We start from the raw sequence: 18,433 nt of genomic DNA, 5'->3' as shown, positions 1-18,433 counted from the left end.
AGGGATGGAACCCAGGAGCCCTCTACCTCTGGGCTACACTCCCAGACCTATTTTACATTTTATTTGGAAACAGGGTCTCTTAAACCAGCTAAGGCTGACTTCAAACCTGCGCAATCCTCCAGTCTCAGCCTCCCAAGCACAGGGATTACAAGCATGCGCCGCCACGCCTGGCTTTATTTTTTATTTTGAAACAGGATCTCAATAAATTGCTAAGGCTGTCCTTGAACTTGTGATCCTCCTGTCTCACTCTCCCAAGTCCTGGGACTACAGACATGTGCCACCCTGCCAGGCTCCCTCTTTTAATCAGCCTTTAGGATGCTATATGTCCCTGAACCCCACCCAAGGCTAGCCACGAACCTGTGATCCTCCTGTCAGACCCAAGTGCACAGCTGCGCGTGGCGCCTGGACTGGGATATGGCCACATCTGCAGAGCAGCCCTGGAAGGCTCAGCCAGATGTTCTTCCCAGCAAAGAGCAGGCATCCACGACCTGCGCCCTGGCCAGGTGACCTCCACTCTGGGCACTTGGGAGGTCACGGTCATGTGATAACACACTTCCCCCAGGCAGGGAGATCTGGGGCCGGCTGAGCCCCTTCCCAGCTGGGAATGCTCCTCTGTCAAGCCACCAGCCCAAGTCAGGGCCTGCTGTGGGGACTCCATGCAGACAGCTCAGACAGGAGTTGGGGTGGTACCCACAGTCAGAGACCAGGTGGCCACACACACCAGGGCAGAGCCGCATGCATATGATACGCCCAGCGCTTGGGGACAGACAGCTGAGGTGGGGGGACATGGTTTGGACGTAGTGCGCTCCCCACAAAGCCCAGGTGTTGAAGGCCTGGTTCTTAGCCTGTGGTCCCATTGGGAGGTGCTGGGACCTTTAGAAGGTGGGGCCTGGTGAGTTAGGTCACTGGAGACAAGGCTATGGATGGCTGTTGGGATCCCAGCTCCATCTCAGTACTCAGATGGGATCTCTGGGTTCAACCCTAGTACCTCCCCCCCCAAAAAAAAAAGATGAAAAATAAATAGCCAGGTAAAGCTGGGTGTGGTGGCACACGCTTGTAATCCCAGCATTTGGGAGGCTGTGACGGAGGATCTCAGTTTGTGGCCAGCCTCAGCTACTCAGTAGGGCCTTTGCAACTCAGTGAGACTCTGTTTCAAAATAAAGAATAAAAAATAGGGCTGGGAGTGTAGCTCAAAGGTAGAATGCCCCTGGATTCCATCCCCAGTACTGCAAAATAAATAAATAAATAAATAAATACATACATACATACATACATACATACATACATACAGAGCCGGGCGTGGTGGTGCACGCTTGTAATTCCTGTACCTGGGAGGCTGAGACAGGAGGATTGTGTAGGTTCCAAGTCAGCCTTGGCTACTTACTGAGGCTCTCAGCAACTCAGTGGGACCCTGTTTCCAAAAAAATAAAAAATAAAAAATAGGGCTGTGGGTGTAGCTCAGAGGTAGAATACCCCTGGGTTCTATTCCCAGTACTACCAATAAATAAATAAATAATATAAAAATAATTTTTTTTATATGGTAGCACATGCCTGTAATCCCGGTGCTTGAGAGGCTGAGACAAGAGGATCACACGTTCAAAATCAGCCTTAGCAACCTAGTGAAGTCCTCAGCAATTTAGCAAGACCCTGTTTCAAACTGAAAACAAGAAACTAGCCGGGCGTGGTGGCGCACGCTTGTAATCCCCGCGCTTGGGAGGCGGAGACAGGAGGATCGCGCTGGTTCGGAGCCAGCCTCGCTGGCTTAAGAGACCCTGTTTCCAAATAAAAATATAAAATAGATCTGAGAGTGTAGCCCGGAGGTAGAAGGTCTTCCAGGAACCTCAGTACCACCAAAAAAAAAAAAAAAAAAAAAAAAAGAAAAAGAAAAAGAAACTAGGGCTGGGAGTGTAACTTGAATGTAAAATATTCCTGATTTCAATCCCCAACACCACAAAAAATAAAAATAAAAAAGATCTGGGTGCTGGGACAGAGAGCACAGATTAGGTTACAGAAGTCTGCCCCTAGAAATCATCTTTAGAAAAGCAGAGCGCCGAGCTCTGACTCAGAACCCCCCAGGATAGACACGCCTTCCAGGTGGCCTAGGCTGGGGGCCTTGTGGGCCCGACAGCTCGCAGCCAGCCCGCGCTGCTGCCCCGTCACCCTGCGGGCCTCTCAGGCACGGGGCCTGGTGCTCAGCGCTCAGTTCCTATGTCTGGGGGTACAGCACCTGAGACTAGAACTCGCTCCGAGTCCAGGGCTCCTTCTTCAGCTCCAGAACATTCCAGGACCAGCAACAACTGCCCACCGAGTTGTTTCTGTCAATATTTACCCCAGAAGACCATCCTGGCTGCTGCTCAGCTGAGCACGCTGCCCTGGGCCTCCTTCCAGGGTGCAATCCTCTTCCCCGTTCTATGGCACATTCTTCAAATTCAGAACATGAGCTGAGCTAACTCTCCAGAAAGCCGTCTGCCTGTGTTGCTTTAGACCACGCAGCAGGGGCAGGAGCCTGTTGGCAGGAGCCTACCAACATGAGAGACAGGTTCATGTGAGGAGCTGGGCGGGGTCTGGAAGTGTTCTGGAAGGGCTGGCCGTGCTACTCAGTGGTCAGCGCTTGCCTTGTCCGTGCAAGGCAGCCCTGGGTTCCATTCCCAGCATCTTCCCCTCTGAAAAACCCCAGAGAAAATCTTGCACAGAGCCAGGCCTGGTGACACACACTTGCAATCTCAGTATTTAGGAGGCCGAGACAGGAGGATCACAGGTTCGAAGCCAGCCTCAGAAACTTAGTAAGGTTTTCAACAACTTAGTGAGACCCTGTTTCCTAATAAAAAAGTAAGTCTGGGTGTAGCCTGGAGGTAGAAGGCCCCTGGCTTCCACCCCCCAGTACCACAGAAATAAATAACTCTTGCATACAGAGCCAGGCGTGGTGGTGCATGCTTGTAATCTCAGTACTTGCCAGCTCCAGCAATTTAGTGAGACCTTGTTTCAAAATAAAAAATAAACGGGGCGTGGTGGCACACACTTGTAATCCCCGCCCTTGGGAGGCTGAGACAGGAGGATCACACAGGTTCAAAACCAGCCTCGGCTACTTAGTGAGGCTCTCAGCAACTTAGTGAGACCCTGTTTCCAAATAAAATATAAAATAGGTCTGGGAGTATAGCCCAGGGGTAGAAAGCCTCTGGGTTCCACCTTCAGTACCACCAAAAAAATAAATAAATTTAAAAAAATAAAATAAATAAAAAATAAGAGTCAAGCATGGTTTGAGAACAGCCTGAGCAAGTAGTGAGACTCATCAACCTAAGTGAGATCCAGTTTAAAAAAAAATAAGGTGGTGGCGCACGCTTGTAATCCCAGCATTCAGGAGGCAGGGACCGGAGGATCGTGGTTCGTGGACAGCCTCAGCTACTTAGTGAGGCTCCTTGCAACTCAGTGAGACTCTGTTTCAAAAAATATAAAGACCAAAAAATAGAACTGGCGGTGTAGCTTGGAGGTAGAATGCCTCTGGGTTCCATCCCCAGTACTGCCAAAAAAAAAAAAAATAGGGCTACGCCGGGTGTGGTGGCACACGCTTATAATCCCCGCGCATAGGAGGTGGGGACAGGAGGATCGCGCTGCTTCGAAGCCAGCCTTGCTGGCTTAAGAGACCCTGTTTCCAATAAAATATATATATATATATATATATATAAATTAGGTCTGGGAGTGTAGCCCAGTGGTAGAAGGGTTTCCAGGAGCCCCAGTACACCAAAAAAAAAAAAAAAATAGCACTGGGGATGTAGCTTGGAGGCAGAATGCCCCTGCATTCAATTCCCCAGTGCTACACACACACACACACACACACACACACACACACTCCTAACTGGTTGTGTTGGTGCATGTCTATAAACCTAGTACTTGGGAGGCTAAAAAACAGGAGGATCACAGGTTTGAACCCAGCCTCAGCAATTCAAACCCTGTTTCAAAATAAAAAATAAAATAGGGTTGGGGGGATAGCTCAGAGGTAGAAGGCCCCTGGAGTCAATCCCCAGTACCAAAAAACAAAAACAAAAACAAAAAAAACCCAACTTGCATATTATTTTCCTGACGAGTAAGACACGCTCAGCCAGAGAATCTCTAGCCCCAACCTGGACGAAGACAGCCAAGGGCCTGGAAGAAACCGTTGGAAACCACGGCTGCTCCTTGTGCGATTTGAGCAGCCTACTATCCTGGCCTCTACCTAAGATGAAGAGGCCCAGCAGGAGCCCAACACGGAGCAGGAGGAGGAGGGGAAGCAGCCCTGGCTCCTGGCTGGGTGCTGGCACACAGGCCAGCGACCAGAGAGCGGCCCTAGTTGGAACCCCGGCCACCCCGCCAGGGATGAGGCCTCTGAGGAATGTCCCCTGCACCTGTGAGGCTATGGCTCCCCAGCAGCAAAGCACGGCAAGTCACAGTGACATATGCCACGACCTGACGACGTGGATAGACACTGCATCGGGGGGCTGGGGTGGGCCCCAATGGTTAGCAAGCCTCACACTGACAAGCTGGACACGAAGTACTGCATATGCCCCGATGTGGACAAACCTTGCAAACACGATCCCAGTAAAAGACACCAGACACCAAAGCCTCTTATCGTATAATTCAATTTATAGAAATGTCCAGAACGGGCAAATAAATGCAGAGATAGAAAGCAGATCAGTGGCTGTCAGGGGCTGGCGCTGGGTGGAGCGTGACAGCTGACAAGTATCTTTGGTGGGGGGGGGAATAGAAATGTCCTAGAACTAGACAGAGATGGCCAGGTGCAGAGGGGCCAGCTCTGCAGGTCACGGGGGCAGGGGAGCTTTGAGCTTCGCTAATGGGCCCCAGATAACCACCTTTGATCTGTCCGCCTGCTATATTTGCCTGGACCATCTTTCCACTTGTCACTGAGGGAGTGTGTGTGGTAATTATGACTATTTATTTGTGGTACTGTGGATTGAACTCAGGGGACAGTCTACCTCTGAGCTATACCCTAGGAGTCACTGGATTTAGAACACCCTTGGATATGTACTGAGACCCCCGGCGAATGCTTAAAAGTACAGATAGTACCAAATCTTTTTTTTTTTTTTTTTTTTTTGGTGATACTGGGGTTTCTGGAAGCCCTTCTACCTCCGGGCTACACTCCCAGACCTATTCTATATTTTATTTGCAAACAGGGTCTCTTAAGCCAGCGCGGCTGGCTTCGAACCTGCGTGATCCTCCTGTCTCTGCTCCCAAGCGCCGGGATTACAAGTGTGCGCCACCACGCCTGGCTGTACCAAATCTTATATGCTATGTTTTTCCCTTTTATATACATATGTATGAGAAAGTTTAACTTATAAGTTATGCACATAAGAGTAACAAAAGTAACTAATAATAAAATAGGGCAACTATAGCAATATTCTATAAAAGAGAAAGTTAGGTGAATATAGTTTCCCCTACTTCCTTCTTTCTCTCTCTCCCTTCTTCTAATCTGTCTCTCTCCTTTTCTCTCACTCTCCCTCCTTCCACAGCCCCTAGGATCCGAGTACTCAGAATGGGACAGTCTCAGCAAAAGGTGCTCAGTGAAGAAACAAACCTTGATAAGCATATTTTAAAAATAGCTCAGTGACCATGGAGGGGTCACCAGGGGACAATGTTCTATTGGCTGGATGGTGTGTGTGTGTGTGTGCGTGTGTGTGTGTGTGTGTGTGTGTGTGTGTGTGTGTGTGTGTGTGTGTGATATTGGGTACTGAATCCAGGGCATTCTACCTCTGAGCTACACCTCGCCCTATTTATTTATTTATTTATTTATTTTGGTGGTGCTGGGGGTGGAACCCAGAGGCTTTTCTACCTCTGGGCTATACTCCCAGACCTATTTTATATTTTATTAGAAACAGGGTCTCACTAAGTTGCAGAGAGCCTCACTAAGTAGCTGAGGCTGGCTTTGAACCTGTGCGGTCCTCCTGTCTTAGCCTCCCAAATGCTGGGATTACAAGTGTGCACCACCACGCCCAACTTAATGATATACTTTTTTTTTTTTTTTTTTTTTTTTGCAGGTCTGGGGATGGAACCCAGGAGCATTCAACCTCTGAGCTACAATCCCTGCCCTATTTTTTATTCTTTATTTTTTTTGAAACAGTGTCTCACTAAGTTGTGGAGTGCCTCACTAAGTAGCTAAGGCTGCCCACTAACCGCAATCTTTCTGAATGCTAGGATTACAAGTGTGCGCCACCATGCCCAGCTAATGATATACTTTTAAATGAAGTATTTTACACTTAAAATTAAAAAATAAGCCAGGCATGGCGGTGCCTGCTTATAGTTTCAGTACTTAGGCTGAGACAGGAGAATCACAGGTTTGCAGCTAGCCTCAGCCACTTGGTGAGGCCCTCTGCAACTTAGGGAGATCCTATTTCAAAATAAAGAATAAAGCCGGGTGTGGTGGCGCACGCTGCAATCCCAGCGCTTGGGAGGCTGAGACAGGAGGATCGCGCAGGTTCGAAGCCAGCCTCTGCTACTGAGTGAGGCTCTCAGCAACTTAGTGAGACCCTGCTTCCAAATAAAATAGAAAATAGGTCTGGGAGTGTAGTCCACAGGTAGAAAGCCCCTGGGTTCTACCCCCAGCACCACACACACACACACACACACACACACACACACACACACACAGAATAAAAAGTAGACATGGGGGTGTAGCTCAGAGGTAGAATGTCCCTGGGTTCAATCTCCAGTACCACTAAAAAAATTAATTAATTAAAAATTAAAAAGCTGAGCCGGGTGTGGTGGTACATGCTTATAATTCCAGCATTCAGGAGGCTGAGACTAGAGGATTGTGGTTCATGGACAGCCTTAGCTACTTAGTGAGACCCTGTTTCAAAATAAAGAATAAAAAATAGATCAGGGGGTGTAGCTTGGCGGTCAAAACATGCCCCTGGGTTCCAGCCCCAGACCCCCCCACACACAGAAGAAATTTAAAAATGACTGGGCATGTTAGCATACACTTGTAATCCCGATACTTGGGAGGCTGAGACAGGAGGATCACAGGTTCATGACCAACCTCAGCTACTTAGTGAGGCCCTGTTTCAAAATAAAAAATAAAAAGTAGAGGCTAGGATGTAGCTCAGTGGCAAAACACTCACTTTGCAAGCGCGTGCCCTGGGTTCGATCCCCAGTGCCAAAAATAATAATAATAATAATAATAATAATAATAATAATAATAATTAGAGCTGGGGGTTAAGCTCAGAAATAGAATGCCCTTGGGTACAATCCCCACTAATGCAAAAAATGATATTAATTAATTAATTTAAAAATGCAGTGCTTTGGCGCCGGGCGTGGTGGTGCACACTTGGAATCCCTGAGCTTGGGAGGCGGAGACAGGAGGATCACACTGCTTCGAAGCCAGCCCTGCTGGCTTAAGAGACCTTGTTTCCAATTTTAAAAATAGTACAAAAAAATAGGTCTGGGAGTGTAGCCCAGAAGTAGAAGGGTTTCCATGAACCCCAGTACCACCATAAAATAAAATAAAATAAAATGCTTTTAAAAATTTTACTTTTTTGTGGTACTGGGGTATTGAACCCAGGAATATTCTTCCTTTGAGCTATACCCCCAGCCCAATTTTTTTTTATTTCTTATTTGGAAACAGGGTCTCGTGAGGTTGATGAGAGTCTCACTACTTGCTGAGGCTGGCCTCAAACCTGTGATCCTCCTGTCTCAGCTTCCCAAGTACTAGGATTACAGGTGTGCGCCACCATGCTCGGGTTATTTATTTATTTTGCAGTGCTGGGGCTGAAACCCAGGGCCTCCCACAGGTTAGGCAAGCACTAACCCCATTCCTAAATGCAATACATGTTATAAATTGCTCACTTGAGCTGGGTGTGGTGGCGCGCACTTGTGATCTCAGTACTCGAGAGGCTGAGACAGGAGGACTGCAGGTTCATGGTCAGCCTCAGCAACTTAGTGAAGCCCTCCACAATTTAGCGAGACCTTGTTTCCAAATAGAAATGAAACGGGCATGGGAGTATAGCTCAGAGGTAGAATGTCCCTGGGTTCCATCCCCAGTATCAAAAAGTAAAATAGCTAGGCATGGTGGCGCACGCTTGTCATCCCCGTGCTTGGGAGGCGGGGACAGGAGGATCGCGCAGGTTCGAAGCCAGCCTGTTTCCAAATAAAAATGTGAAAATAGGTCTGGGAGTGTAGCCCGGAGGTAGAAGGGCTTCCAGGAACAAAAAAAAAAAAAAAAAAAAAAAAAAAAGAAGTAAAATAAGTAAAAATAAAGAGCTGACTTGCAAAACCCAAACAAAGCCAATAGTTTTGATCAATTCAGTGATACTCTCATCTTGTCTAACTGCTAAAACAGAAGAGAGGGATCAAAACCTGACCTACACTCTTCAGAGGCTTTGGCTTGACGACAACCGTCTACCGGCACCGACGGTGAGAAATCTCAGCCCCCACAGAGAATCTTAAAACAGCTGCTAAAGAGCTGACTTGTCTCGGCCTCATATACCCTCACCTTTCTTTTGCTACACTCCAGTTAAAAAAAAAAATAGTAGAAGCTGGGCATGGTCGCGCACGCTTGAAATCCCAGCATTTGGGAGGCTGAGACAGAAAGATCGCGGTTCGTGGACAGCCTCAGCTACTTAGAGACCCTGTTTCCAAATAAAAAAAATAGATGTGGAGAATAGTCCGGAGGTAGATGGGTTCCATCCCCAATATCTGTGTCTGTTTGTCTGTCTGTCTGTCTGTCTGTCTGTCTCTCTCTCTCTCTCTCTCTCTCTCTCACACACACACACACACACACACACACACACCTCAGTCCTCCCCCTCCCCAGGATCTCAGGTGATCTCTCTTGCAAAAAAATCCCAAATGCAGGTTTTTCCTCAGAGCTTAGCAGAGGAGGGACTCAAACATTTCCTGAACTTTAGTCTGATGATGGAAGAGAAACATAAGACTAATGTTTAACTCTGCCCTGGGGCCAGAGTATCTGGGAGAGGGGTGAATAAAAGGACCCAGCAGTTAGTGCAGGTCAGGACTCCCGACAAAGCTGCGTTGGTCTGAGGAAACAGGTCTTCCAGCTTAGCAGCTGAGAAGGAAGGCTGAGCCTTTGGTGGGACGCGCCCTTTGGCCTGGCCCCTGCTAGGAAGTCAAGGGGCTGGACCTAAACTCTGTTCAGAGAGAGGTGCTGAAGACCTGTGCACAGCTGGAGTCTGCCCACACTCACTCCAATTTGCTGATACATGCATCCATGCAATAAGGTAGTTCAGTTTGTAATGGCAAAAGATGGGTGGCAGCTTAAACAGCCACTGATAGGGGAGTGGCTATAGATAGAATTGATATCTCCATTCATTAAAACCCAGTGCACCAAGCCGGACGTGGTGGCGCATGCTTGTAATCCCCGCGCTTGGGAGGCTGAGACAGGAGGATCGCACGGGTTTGAAGCCAGCCTCAGCTACTTAGTGAGGCTCTCAGCAACTTAGTGAGACCCTGTTTCCAAATAAAATATAAAATAGGTCTGGGAGTATAGCCCAGAGGTAGAAATGCCCCTGGGTTCCACCCCCAGTACCACCAAAATAAATAAATAAATAGATACAATTTTTAAAAAAAATCCAGTGCACCAGGGTATAGTGGCATAAGCCTGTAATCTTAGCACTTGGGAAGGCCAAGACAGGAGAATCACAGGTTCAGGGACAGCATCAACAATGTAGTGAGACTCCCAGCAACCTAGTGAGGCTCTGTTTTAGAACAAAAGTAAAAAATAAAAAGATCTGGGGTGTAGCTTGGAGGTAGAATTCCTCTGGGTTCAATCCCCAGTACCACAAAACAACAACAACAACAAGAGTAGTAATAATGTGTTTTCTTTCTTTCTTTCTTTTTTTTTTTTTTTTTTTTTTTTTGGTGGTGCTGGGTATGGAACCTAGGGCTTCCTGCCTGCTAGGTAAGTGTGCTTTGCCACCGATTTAAACATCCCCAGCCCAACCAGTGATTCAAAAGGGGTGGAAGCCAGGCATGGTGGTACATTTCTGTAATCCCAGTACTTGGGAGGCTGAGCCAGGAGGGTCACAGATTCAAGAATAGCCTCAGCACCAGGGTCTACTGAGTTAAAAGGTTCAGGAGAGATGATGATTTGACTTATTTTTTCTTTTTTGTTGTTAATTTAACTCAATAAAAGCCCACTGGGACTCAAAAACAAAAACCAGCCTTAGCAACATACAGAGACTCTCGGCAACCTACAGAGACTCTGTTTTAAAACAAAAAATAAAAAGGCTGGGGACATGTAGCTCAGAAGTAGAATGCCTCTTTGTTCAAGCCCAGTACCACCAAAAAAGGGGAATAGACAAATACCCACCAAACGCTGCCCCAGTCACAGACTACTTCTGAAAGAAAATTATTTTAACAGCAGGTCATGGAGCGGGACTAGGTGCAGACAGAGGGAGACTTGCTTAACTTTTAACTATATGCCTATCTCAACTGGCTTTTTAAAGAATTACATACATCCATTACATTGTCAAAGTTTAATTATATACACACTATGCATATATACGTATGAAAAAGCACACATATGCACATGCACATGTGTGTACAATACATGCACACACATAAGCACACATATATACAAACATACACCTCACACCCCCCCGTTTGCGTTTTGCAGTGCTAGGGATGGAGCCCAGGACCTGTTTGGCGAGTGCTGTACCACTGAACTGCATCCCTAGTCCTCCCCCCACATACATTTAAAATAATCCCTTTAGTAGTTGGATGGAAAATCCCAATGGCTTCAGTTTCCCGGAGAGAAGCTGAAGGTGACATGACCCTGTAGAACGTTCTGGCATCATCGTGCAGGGAAAGAGGTGGAGTAAGAGGCACCGTGGCTGCCTTACAGGAAGGGGCATGTTGCAGCCTTCAACAGCAAAGCGGCTGGCCTCCTTCTGGGCCGCACACATGCAAATCACTCAAGCAAACTTGCCGAGTTCCAGAGGAACCATTATTCCCGGCACCATGTGGGCTCCGGGTTTGCAGTTTAGCTGCAAAGAACTGAAATCGTAGCTGGCCTAACTCTGGAAAGTATTTCCTTACTCTCTCTGTCTGGCGGCCTCACCAAACTTGCACCCGTCAGAGAGGGGCCCCTGCTGTGCCCGGGCCAATAGCGCCCCAGATGTTGAACCTACCCAGCTCCTGCTCCTCCACACTTGCCCAAGAGCCTGGAGACTCACTCGTACCCGGCAGCCAGCCACCCATGGGCTGCCCCCTTCAGCTAAGCCTTTCTCGGGATCCAGTCAAAGTCACGACTCTTGAGAAGAGACTGGGGGTGGGGCGCAGTTTTCCTCCCTGCAAACCCTGGAGATAAACACAACAGATGGGCAGGGGTGGGGAGTCCTCCCAGGGAGGTCAGCAGCGCTAGGGAAGGGGTGGGCTCAGCCTCCAGCACCCAGGTGGCTTTAGGTCTGTGGCTGCCAAAATGGGAATGATTCTGAGTTCTGTCTGGATGATAGGATTATTCTAAGCTCAGAAATTATATCTGTCAAGCACTGCTATAAATTAAAAGATAGACCCTGGGTGGGCTTAGGTTTTGGGGAGGGAAGGTGGCAGTGATCTTAAGACATCTAGGCCTGGGTAAATGTTGGACCCGGGAGATCCAGGGAGGACTAATACAGAGAAGGGTACAAATAGGTGCACCTGGGAGGAAATGTGAGGTGGGAAAACGGGGATAAGGAGAGTTTGGGGAGGTGCTAAGAGAGACATGGGGCAGGTGCGGATGGTACCTGGGTACCCACCCAGGTTGCTGAAAGTGGGGAGGCACGGGCCTGGATATGAGGAAGGTCAGTGAGAGGTCAGGTCCAGATGAGTGGCGAGAGATCATGGGCTCACTGCGGGTACACGGGGTGTGGGCCCAGTTGTGGAGTTTCCTATGGAGCTGCGGGGGTCACGGTGCCAGGTGTGACGTTTTCGCGGACAGTTTCAGTGACATTGGGGATGTTCATGAGTGGGAGCCGGATGTGAGACGTGCGAAGGGATGTCAGACCCAACTGTGCAGGGCTTAGGGATTGTGGGGTGGGGGGCATGGGAGAAGGGGAGCAGACATGTCAGCGAGAAGGACGGTCTCAAGTGTGTGTGAGGGGCGACAGGGGGAAGGGACAGGTGTCAGGTGTGGGTGTGCTGAGAGTTAGTGGCCCTGATCTGGCTCCAGAGACGGCAGACACGGAGGGTCGGGGTCCAGGGAGGTCTTTAACCTCTCAGCCCTCGCAACGCCGCTGTCACGCCCCACCTCCGCCCCCGCCCTGCGGCCCAAGATGGGACCCATGTCCAGGCTCGACTTGACGAGCGCGGGCCCCTGCCGCCTGCGCCGCCGCGTGCCCCCCGCGCTCAGCTCACCTGCCCCGACGCGTCGCGCCGCCACCTCCAGCCGCCACAGCCCCGCCTCGCGCACCCGCAGCGCGCGCCAAGGGAGGGGCCCACGCTGCCTTCCGATTGGCTGCTCTACATCCAATCAGCGCTGGGAAGTGCGGGAATTGGCGAACATGAAGCGGACGGACGGCCCGAAAGACGAATAAGAGGGACGAAGGCTGGGCTACTGAGAGAGGCTCGGGTCCTCCTCACCGTTCCCGCAGGGTACTAGGTCCTGGGAGGCAGGGCCTAGAGGCAGGCGAGGATTGGCGCCTTGGTCACAAACGGGCATTCCTATGGACCAATCAGTGGGATCAAGGGCGGGGCTCTGAGCCAGTTAGCGCGACTGGCGGAACTGAGCCTAGAGGAACGGAGGGAGTAGCCTTGAGGGCAACAGTGATTGGTTGTGCAAGCTCAGACGGACAGGCCCTGCGGCTAGTCGCTGCAGCCGTAGGCGGAGCGCACCCAGGCTGAGCTGGAGCTGGCCGGGTGCAGTTTGACCCCGGGGGTTGCTGCGGGAGGTTGCCTTGAGCGCCCCTTACGGTCCCCCGAGGCTCCGGCGAAGGCTGTCCCCTGGCCACCCAACGCCGAAGTGGGACCTCCTCCTCTGGCCGTGAACTTGGACGTAACAGCTGAAGGACTCTTGGATAATCCTCCAGCCCTTCCCTCCGTACTTTTCCTCTGCACAGGACATGGAGGGCAGAAACTCTCTGGAGGTCACTCAGCCGTCCTCTGCACCTCCGGCTAGTGTCCCACTCACCCGCATCGGGTGACTGTCATTCTCTGAGTCCAAGCTTTCTCCTCCACGGAGCCCGAAGGCGTCCCTGTTGAACCTCCTCCCCGCTAAACTTTTTGCGAAATTGGCGGAATCTAACCCCAATCCCAAGAGATCAAAGCGACCACTGACCTCTACAGAAACTAGAACAGGGAGAGGTCAAGCTCCTCGCCCGAGGTCATACACCACTCTAGTTACCCCATCTGTTTTTTGGAACTGGAGTAAGCCAGAGTGGACGAACAGCCTTAGTGACCTGGGTTAGAATCTTTGCCCAGTCAACGGCTCACCCTGTTCTCTGACTCACCAAGTATACTTAATGTTCAGAATGGAGAGGTTAGAAACGGGCTCTAATTTCCTTCAAGTGGGGGTTGGGATTGGTGGAGATTAAGTTCAAAACCAGGATCTTGGGAGGGCATAAGGTTGAGCTGAATACTGGCTTACATTTTGGGACTGTGAAAACTCTTCTAAATGTTCGTTCCACGTTTCAAAAGAGGTGTTCATAAGCCGGGCGCGGTGGCGCACGCTTGAAATCCCCGCGCTCAGGATCGCACGTGTTCGAAGCCAGCCTCAGCTACTTAGTGAGGCCCTCTGCAACTCAGTGAGACCCAGTTTCCAAATAAAATATAAAATAGGTCTGGGAGTATAGCCCTGGAGGTAGAAAGCCTCTGGGTTCCACCCCCAGTACCACCAAAAAAAAAAAAAGAATAAAAAATTGGGCAGGGGGTGTAGCTCGGAGGTCAAATGCCTCTGGGTTCCATCCCCAGACCCTAAAAAAAAAAAAAAAAAAGTGTTCATGACAGACATCTTTGAAAGGGAAAACACTGGGCTCTGGCCATCACTGCCTCCTGATATATCCCACCGGCCCCTTTCCATGTACTCCCCACCCCCAGCTGCTGCGTCCTGCCTCACAAACTCCAGGTCTTGCTCCCCATTCTGTCCTCTGGAGAAGTGGAGAAAGCTGGTCTGCTAAACATCTGGGGTCCTGCCCTGGCTGAGTCAGGTGTTTCTCCAACGCAGCCTTCCCTTCCAGGTGCAGCTGATGGTGTCCACACTGCAGATGAGGGAACCGCGTCTCCTGTAGCCAGTGTTCTGTCGCGCAGGAGACCAGGACTGGCTTTGAATCTCTGCTCTTTGCGGTGCTTCCCACACTCGCCCAGCACTCTGCCACCAAGCTACACCCCAGCCCTGCTCTTTATCACGTACTGGCCACAGGACTTTCGAGTGACTCAAACTCCCAGCCTCAGTTTCCTGGCTGCCTACCAGGATGGCATTAATGGAATGGAAGTGAAACACAATTGATCCTCAGTCAGTGCTGGCTGGATGCAGGCGATGTGTCTGTGATCATTCTTGGGGCCTGTTTCCCTTTTTGTAAACAGTGCTCCAAGGACACAGACCAGCCGCGGAGTAGAGGTTGCCAACCAGAGAAGCAGCTCCGGAGGCTGGAGGAGCCAGGCCTGCCAGGTCTTGGGAGGGGCGTGAGAGAGCTCCTGGAAGGGCCCACGGTGCCCCTGGGGATGGTGCCAACGAAGGCAAAGGTCAGGCAGTGGTCCAGGCGGGCTGCCTCAGTTGAGTGCCAGAGGCACTACTGGGCCCTGGCTTCTGTTCGGTTGTCAGCAGGCTGGCAACGGCTCACCTCCCTGCCACCTTTGGACAACGGCAGGCACGGACACCCCGGCGACACCGCTGCTAACCCAGGAAGGCCAGGATCCCAGCTCGGCCTCCTGGCCTCAGGCAAGACACTCTCTGCCTCCAGGCTTTCTGAGGTCCCAGGCCAGATGCAGTGTCAATTGAGCTCGAAGCCCTTTGAGGTCAGGCAATGGCAGTGAGGGTGGGGGAAGGAAGACTGAGCTGGAGCCTCATTCTGTGTGGCCTCTTGAATGGGGGTCAAACTTTTTTACTGGGACTAGGGATTGAACCTAGGGACATTCTACCTCCGAGCTACACCCCCAGCCCTATTTTATTTTTATTTTGAAACAGGGTCTCACGAGGTTGATGAGTCCCAATACTTACTGAGGTTGTCCTTGAACCTGGGATCCTCAGCCTCTCAATACTAGGATTACAAGTGTGCACTATCATGCTGGGCTCAGTCAGCCGCTTTCTTATCTGGAAATTGGAGTACACAGCCACAACCTCTGGCAATGAGAAGACAGTGGTGGTGTTACCAGGACCCTGCGCCCTTCCCTGGATGGACGGAGCCATGTGGACAGGGCCATGAGGACTGTGAAGCCAGACCAAGGTCCAGGTGCATCACTCGGCTCAGAGAAGCCAGGCCCTTGTCCCTGGGTGCACAGCAGTCAAGGCACAGCCTGAAGGTGCCCGCACTCCTCTCCTGTCAGCTCTCAAGGACAGAAAGTGCTCCCTGGAGGAGGGGCACCATATGTTGATGGCTCATCCCTGCAGTGACAGCCCCAGCCCCAGGTCAGATGAGCAGCTAAGGCTCATGGAGGGGAACTGCCAGCAGGGATGGGAGCCCAGGCCTGCCAACCAACTCCAGTAAAATGTCTCAGGCAGATCCACCCCGTCTGGGTTGGGGGCACCCAGCAAAGACGCCCATTTCCTCAGGTCCAGGTGGGGCAGACTGATAGAGTGGAGCTCCCGCCTCCCAGAGCAGCTGGCTGGGAGCCCAGGCGAAGACGTTGGCCCACAGAGGCCTTTCCTCTACCCACCTTCCTCCCCCGGGCTTCTTAGGTTGATTCAGGTGTGGTTCAAAAACATGTACAGGAAGCTGAGCACAGCAGGGGACAAGGGCCTGCCCAGAGCCAGCTAACAGATGAGGAAGGCAGGAAAGAAAGGAGGCCTCCCTAATGAGGTGACCTTACCAATGAGGGCTGCTAGGACAGGGCTTTCCTCAAAGGGCGACAGAAGAGGAAGCCTGGAGGCAGGTGGAGCCGGCCATGGGGAGCGCTGCGGAGGGTGCTCCAGGCTGAGGGCCTGACCTGTGCAAAGGCCCTGGGGTGGGGAGGCCAGTGTGGCTGGGAAGACGGCAAAGCCCAGGCCATGCCGAGCCTCTGGGGTTTTACATGGAGGACAGCTGGAAGCCCATGGGCTGGTGGGAAGCAAGTAAGGGGTGATGACAGGGCCTGTGCCTCAGGCTTCTTGGGGAATACCCCAGTAGCACCCATGCCATAGATGAGCAGGTGTCTGGGGCCAGCGCAGGGGCCTGTCTGAGGTTCCTGTCTGCCCTGAGAGTGGGCAGGGCCCCTCCAGCTGGCGGGAAGGTTGGACACTGCAGGGAGGGGAAGCAGGGAGGTGCCCTCCACTCCAGCCCTTTGCACTGGCTGATTTCCATGGAAACCAGAGCCTCAGGAGAGGCCCTGTCCTGAGGTCACAGACGGGGTGAATTCAGGCCCTGTGGGAGAGAAGGGGAGCTCTGCAGCAAGGGGAGGGCTGAGCAAGAGGGAGATGGAGGGAAGAGAGGCCTTGGGGTGTAGGAGGAGGTGTTGGCACCCAAGAGACCACAGGCTGCTCCCCAACCCCGCTGACTTGGGATATGTGAGCTGCGCGGTGTCCGTGACGTGACCTCTGAGCTGCAGCGCAGGAGGGCTGCCAGGGGCCTCAGAACACCGGGCACTGGGTAATGGGCACAGATGTGATGAGGTCCATGCCACATGGGAAGACAGAGGCTCAGAGAGGAGCTGGGACTGCTGGAGAGACCCAGCCAGTGAGGGTCGGGACACCACAGGGGTGGTGCAGTGTCCAGGGACCCAACACGTGCCCAACCTGGCACCCCTCAGAGGGGCCTCATCGCCTACCTTCAACCCTTTATATATATATGTATATAGTGTGTGTGTGTGTGTGTGTGTGTGTGTGTGTGTGTGTGTGTTGCTGGGGGTGGAACCCAGGAGCTTTTTTACCTCCAGGCTATACTCCCAGACCTATTTTATACTTTATTTGGAAACAGGGTCTCACTGAGTTTCCAAGAGCCTTACTAAGTAACTAAGGCTGGCTTCGAACCTGTGTGATCCTCCTGTCTCAGCCTCCCAAACCCTGGGATTACAAGCGTGTGTGACACACCTGGCTTTATTCTTTATTTTGAAACAGTGTCTACTAAATTGCTGAGGCTGGCCTTGGGCCTACAATCCTCCTGTCTCAGCTTCCCAAGTACTGGGATCACAGATTGTCCCATTGCACCTGGCCACTTTTTCTGTTTTTTTGTTTTTGTTAGTACTGGAGATTGAACCCAGGGGCATTCAGCTGAGGACAGCCTCAGCTACTTAGTGAATCCCTTTGCAACTCAGTGAGACCCTGTTTCAAAATAAAGAATAAAAAATAAGGCTAGGTGTATAGCTCAGAGGTAGAATGCCCCTGGGTTCCATCCCCAGGACAGATGAAAAAAAAAAAAAAAAAAAAAAGGCCTGGGAGCCAGGCATGGTGGTGCAAGTTTGTAATCCCAGTACTTGGGAGGCTGAGAAAGGAGAATCACTGTTCGCAGCCATCCTCAGCTACTTAGTGAGGACCTCTGTAACTTTTGAGACCCTGTTTCAAAATAAAGAATTAAAAATATGGCTGGGAGTGTAGCTCAGAGGCAGAATGCCCCTGAACTCAATCTCCAGTACAAAAAAATTAAAAATTAAAAAATTAAGCCGGGCGTGGTGGCGCACGCTTGTAATCTCCGCGCTTGGGAGGCAGAGACAGGAGGATCGCGCTGGTTCGGAGCCAGCCTTAGTTACTTAGTGAGGCTCTCGGAAACTCAGTGAGACCCTGTTTCCCAATGAAATATAAAATAGGTCTGGGAGTATAGCCCAGAGGTAGAAGGGCTTCCAGGAACCCCAGTACCACCAAAAAAATTAAAATTAAAATAAAAAAAAATTAAAAAAAATTGAAGCACAGAAAGGTCCTGTCATTTGCCCAAGGCCACAGGGCAGTGAGAGGCTGCACGCTGAGCCTTGGGCCTAGTGTGGCCGCGTACTGGGAACAATGACCCTGGCCAGGTCTTGGCGCCTGCCTGGCTCAGGATGACAGCAGGTCGTGTGCCTGGCTGTTCTCCAACCTCCTTTGCTTTTCCTGGTGACTTCTGCCAATGTCCCTCCCGCCTGCTCTCTGAGACCACCATTGTAGCCCTGCACACTCAGCTGAGCTACAGAGGAGACCCCTCCAACAGTCCTTTATTACCAGATACACAGATGTCCAGACCCTGGGGACAGATGAGCCTGGGGGTCTGGGACCCTTTTCACAGGCAAAAAATGAGGAGGCAGCTTCAGGGCCCCAGTCCTGCGAGCCGGCTCTGCTCTGAGGCAGTGGCTGCTGAGCGCCAGGCGGGCAGTGGAATGCTGGGAAGGGCCTGGGAAAGGCAGGACCACAGAGCTGACACT

This window comes from Muscardinus avellanarius (genome assembly GCF_963383645.1).
Source record: "Muscardinus avellanarius genome assembly, chromosome: 18".
In the NCBI taxonomy this organism is placed as follows: domain Eukaryota; kingdom Metazoa; phylum Chordata; class Mammalia; order Rodentia; family Gliridae; genus Muscardinus; species Muscardinus avellanarius.
The sequence above is the reverse complement of the archived record's forward strand: the minus strand, read 5'-3'. Positions refer to the sequence as shown.